This window comes from Salmo salar, chromosome 21, assembly GCF_965601325.2.
Source record: "Salmo salar chromosome 21, fSalSal1, whole genome shotgun sequence".
Classification (NCBI taxonomy): Eukaryota; Metazoa; Chordata; class Actinopteri; order Salmoniformes; family Salmonidae; genus Salmo; species Salmo salar.
This window is the reverse complement of record NC_138311.1, coordinates 1,371,905-1,377,500: the sequence shown is the minus strand read 5'-3', so window position 1 is coordinate 1,377,500 and position 5,596 is coordinate 1,371,905. Positions and strand designations below refer to the sequence as shown.

The 5,596-nt window shown below is 41.6% G+C and overlaps 1 protein-coding gene across 5 annotated transcripts in view; it reads right to left on the bottom strand.

Moving 5' to 3' along the window:
• The window catches only part of fbxl3a (F-box and leucine-rich repeat protein 3a), a 34,583-nt gene extending 29,948 nt beyond the window's left edge, over positions 1–4,635 (bottom strand). Inside the window, exons 1-2 of one of the 5 annotated variants that reach the window (XM_045704974.2) lie at positions 4,375–4,623; positions 3,626–3,765 (exon numbers count right to left, since the gene is read on the bottom strand). The gene's annotated coding sequence lies outside the window, so the exon portion shown is untranslated. Of the gene's footprint in view, positions 1–3,625; positions 3,766–4,374 lie in introns of all 5 variants that reach the window. The other 4 variants (XM_082966915.1, XM_082966916.1, XM_045704975.2 and 1 more) reach the window with 4 other exon arrangements.
• Positions 4,636–5,596: the final 961 nt, after the last annotated feature.

Below are 5,596 nucleotides of genomic sequence, written 5' to 3'. Positions count from 1 at the left end.
AGTCCACAATCATCTCCTTTGTCTTGCTCACGTTGAGGGAGAGGTTGTTGTCCTGGCACCATACTGCCAGGTCTCTGACCCCCTCCCTATAAGCTGTCTCATCGTTGTCAGTGATCAGGCCTACCACCGTTGTGTCGTCAGCTAACTTGATAGTGTTGGAGTTTTGTTCACCCACAACTGCGTGGCCAAGCAGGGAGTACAGGAGAGGACTAAGCACACACCTCTGAGGGGCCCCGTGTTGAGGATCAGTGTGGCAGATGTGTTGTTGCCTACCCATACCACCTAGGCGCGGCCCGTCAGGAAATCCAGGATCCAGTTGCTGTGAGCACTATGGTGTTGAATGCTGAGCTGTAGTCAATGAACAGCATTCTCGCAAAAGGTTTTCCTTTTGTCCAGGAGGGAAAGAGCAGTGTGGAGTGTTATTGAGATTGCGTCATCTGTGGATCTGTTGGGGCGGTATGCGAATTGGAGTGGGTCTAGGGTTTCCGGGACGAGGGTATTGATGTGAGCCTTGATTAGCTTTTCAAAGTACTTCATGGCTACCGACGTAGTCCTTTAGGAAGGTTACCTTCGCTTTCTTGGGCACAGGGACTATGGTGAACTACTTGAAACATGTAGGTATTACAGACTCGGTCAGGGAGAGGTTGAAAATGTACACGTGCCAGTTGGTCCGTGCATGCTCAGAGTACACATCTTGGTAATCCGTCTGGCCCTGCAGCCTTGTAAGTGTTGACCTGTTTAAAGGCCGTTCTCACATTGGCTACGGAGAGCGCGATCACACAGTCCTCCGGAACAGCTGGTGTTCTCATGCATGCTTCAGTGTTGCTTGCCTCAAAGCGAGCATAAAAGGCATTTAGCCTGGCTGGTAGGCTCACAGCTAGGTTTCCCTTTGTAGTCCGTAATAGTTTGCAAGACCTGCCACACCGCACGAGTGTCAGAGCCGGTGGTGAATTCACCTCCCAGTGTCTGGTGGAAAGCAGACTGAACCAGGTTTTCCTCTAGGACTTTGCCTGTGCTTAGCTCCATTCCATTTATTTTTTATCCTGAAAACCTCCCCAGCCCTTAACAATTACAAGCATACCCATACCATGAAGCCAGTACCTTTTTTTAAGGTATCTGTGGCCAACAGATGCATAACTGTATGAAATCCATTGATTAGGGCCTGATACATTTATTTCAGTTGATTGATATCCTTATATGAGCTGTAGCTCAGTAAAATATTTTTAATTGTTGCATGTTGTTTATATTTTATTCAGTGCACCTGAAAATATATGGCAAAACCTGAAAATGGTTGTCATGCAATGATCAACTGGCCAAAGCTTGAAGAATTTAAAAAATAATAAATGAACAAATGTTGAACAATCCAGGTGTAGAAAGCTCTTAAGAGACTTACCCAGAAAGACTCTCAGCTGTAACCGCTGCCAAAGGTGCTTCTACAAAGTATTGACTCAGGAGTGTGAATAAATTTGATATTTCTGTATTTAATTTTCAAAAATGTCTAAAACCATGTTCTTGCTTTGTCATTATGGGGTAGTGTGTAGATGGGCGATAAAAAATTAATATTTAATAAAATGTTGAATTTAGGCTGTAACACCAACATGTGGAATAAGTCATATGAATACTTCCTGAAGGCACTGTATGCATAAACCCTCGAGTCAATTTCTGCAGCCTAATACAAACCCCTATAAAAATCCATCTGTTTAAGCTAGAAATAAACAGGAAGCATAGAAACAGAGCTAACCCTTCTTAGAGACTTGCTTTCATCAAGAATGACAGATGTATAACTCATATTTATTTCGTCAAGCCGCTCAAAAAGCTACACATTGCAGCTCTAATGCATCAACTTTAAAACCAAATAATTAATAACAGGAATACTTTGAACTGAGTAAATTAAGATGGCATAGGCCTAATCACAATACAGGTGAAAGCATATTCAATAGGAGTGTGTGCATGCATTGAGTTATTGAGCTTATTTTGGCTGACCAGTGGAGTCTATGGCGCTACAGATGACAAACAATCGGTTTTGTATTAGCCTACTGATCAACAACATTTGCAAAGAAGCATCACTCCAGCATGTCACGCCTGTATGGAATTACATCATAAGCACTGCTGTTAGTTTTAGAATATAAAATAAGGGTAGAAGCTGTTGAGGAGCCTTTTGGTCCTTGACTTGACGCTCCGGTACTGCTTGCCGTGCGGTAGCAGAGTGAGGCCACTCGACCACTAAAATGGATCTGATTTGTCTGTTTGCAGAACGTACTGCTGATCCCAAATGATTTTCCCTAAAGGAAATTGTGTTAATTTATTGATGGATATCTGATGGATACGATTGCGGCTGGTCAGATATTGTACACCAGTAAATAGCTTACAATACATCAGTGGTTAAGAAACTGTGTGGTTACACTGCAAGTTAGATGGCTCGTTGCTGAAAATTGTGCATGTGCAAAATTATAAACTGCTAACATTAGCTATTAACTCCCATCTGATATCTTAGCACCGCACCATGTTTATATAGCCAGCCAGCTAGCATAGTAGCTAATACAGCTAGCTAGCACCACAGATGAAAGGGTTAGTTATCATAATCATTGCTAACAGGTCACATACAGTGCCTTCAGAAAGTGTTCATACCTCTGTACTTACTACACATTGTGTTGTGTTAGAGCCTGTATTCTAAATGGATTAACTCACCCATCGACACAATACCCCATAATGACAAAGTGAAAACATGTTTTTTTTATTTTTGCAAATTTATTGATAATGAAACAGAAATCTCATTCACATAAGTATTCACAACCATGAGTCAATACATGTTAGAACCACCTTTGGCAACGATTAAGAGCCTTCCACACCTGAATTGTACAATATTATCACATTATTTAAGAAATTCTTCAAGGTCTGTGAAGTTGGTTGTTGACTATTGCTAGACAGCCATTTTCAAGTCTTGCCATAGATTTTCAAGCATATTTAAGTAAAAACTCTAACTAGGCCACCACATCTGTGGTGTTAGCTAGCTAGTAACTAGAACAATCAATCTTGGCAAGCAACTCCAGTGTATATTTTGCCTTTTGTTCTAGGTTATTGTCCTGCTGAAAGGTGACTACCAGGTTTTACTCTAGGATTTTGCCTGTGCTCAGCATTTAATGTTTAATTAGTAAAAATGTCTAAAAACATAATTACACTAACATTATAGGGTATTGTGTGTAGGCCAGGGACACAAAATCTCAATTTAATCAATTTTAAAGTCAGGCTGTAACACAACAAAATGTGGAAAAAGTGAAGGCACTGTAGCTATCTGCTTAAACTAGATAGCTTCCTTAATGCATTCATGTCGACACTAGCCTTAAAATGCAACATTTCAAAATGTAGCTAACAGTTCTGCACGCTGTCCTCTATCCAGTGATGTAAAAAATATATCTAGTTTCCATGTGGTTTTTGAGTTGGTACTTTAAACAGCACATTGCAACTTGACAAAACAACAGAGTTTTTGGGGAGTGTGCAGTTTATAAGGTGCTTGTATAAAAAAAAATATGATTACTATTGTTGTACATGTGTAACCGATGTGAAATGGCTAGCTAGTTAGCAGTGGTGCGCGCTAATAGCGTTTCTAATCGGTGACGTCACTCACTCAGACCTTGAAGTAGTTGTTCCCCTTGCTCTGCAAGGGCTGCGGGTTTTGTGGAGCGATGGGTAACGATGCTTCGAGGGTGGCTGTTGTTGTCTGTGTGCAGAGGGTCCCTGGTTCGAGCCCAGGTAGGGGAAGCTATACTGTTACACATCCATGTGTAAAAACGACATTTTATGTTCAGATGTTAAATATATCAAACTCTTTCTGCATATTGGCATTGGGCTATTTATAAATATTTATTTTCTACTGTTAGGAGGAACAGCATCATTTTCAACTTACATTTTAGGAATATAAATGTAACTCAACCTTAATTTCCAATGCTATTGTTCTTAAATCAGGTAAAAAGTTGTGATTGATTTATTTTGATGATATACCAGAAATCACCAAAACGGGTTTGCACTGCCTAATATGGGGCCATACAGCCCTTGGAGCCAGAAGGGCAATTGTAACATTAACTACAAACTAGTACTATACAATGATGAGGAACCTAACGCAAGCTAGGTAAATCAGTTAGCTAGCCATTACAATATAGTTATTTGACAACTACTTAGAAGTTCATAGCTAGCTAGTTAGCATCCTTCCACGCATGAGGATACTGTCTGGCCAAGTTTGCTGTGCCAATGTTAACCTAAGTTAGTTAACTAACGGTCAGCACTTTACAAGCTAGTCAAATTATTGGTAACGTTAGATAACTAACCCAAACGTTAAACCGACAATCAAATTATATTATAGTTGACCCATCCCCTTACCTTATGTTTACACTTGGCAGCTGGCTAGCTGTTGAGGTGAAAAACTCCGGTCACTGGCAACTTCAACCCCGGCCGGCACATTCACCCGTGCCAAATATCGCCACATTTACAGTTTTCTTTTAGATAATGTTCGTGTGTTGTGCTATATCTCCGGTGACGTAAATTATTTTGCAGGAGTTTCAGCTGTCCCCCCCCATCCGTGAAATGGCGACGTGTTGTTGTGACAGTAGCGGTGCATTGTGGGTGATACTGTATGAAATGGCTTCCTCTTCTTCGGTGGGATTTATTCGCTGTTGGCATCCAACGGTATGGTGCATTATCGCCACCTATTGTACTGGAGTGTGGGCCAGAGAAAAGGAGAAACTAAATCCAACCTGCCAGCCCCGTTGCTCTTTAAAAAAAAAATTATAATAATATTTGAGACTGTATCTAATGATGTTCTACTCAATATTCTCTTTGAACTAATTTCCTGGTTCACCTTTTCCCTCATACTAGATATCAGCCTCTCTCTTTCCTCTGATACTGCCCACACTGTAGCAGGGCTCCCGATTGGCGCAGTTGTCTAAGACACTGCATCTTAGTGCAAAAGGCACCAAATCCAGGCTGCATCACATCCGGCCGTGATTGGGAGTCCCATAAGGTGGCGCACAATTGGCCCAGCATCATCTGGGTTTGGCCGGGGTAGGCCATCGTTAAATAAAGGTTAAAAACAATAATCATACATTTAAGGTCTTATTCAACCGGCTGTGTCCCACCCTTATTCTTGTAAAAACAGCCTCGTCCCTTCCTGCTGTCCTCCCCTCCGAGACTTTCATCTGTACTTGAAATAAATGCCTGCCCTTGGTATTTCTATTCCACTGCTCCTACCATCTTCGCACAATCACTGTCCATATCAGGCTTTTTGCCTCTGCCTTACTCAATAAATGCCTGCCCTTGGTATTTCTATTCCACTGCTCCTGCCATCTTTGTACAATCACTGTCCATATCAGGCTTTTTGCCTCTGCCTTACTCAACACTAAGTGTGTTTTTAGCCAGTACATCAGCTGCCTCGTTCCCCTCCACCCCCTTACATTGGCTGGGACCCAAGTAAATCTTATCTGTATATCCATCTGTCTAATCCTGACATGGGTTTGTAGCACCTCATAAAGCAGGTCTTGTCTGCTACGTGAGCTAAGGACTGGAGACTCATCAACACTGCAGATGAATCAGAGTAAATAACTAC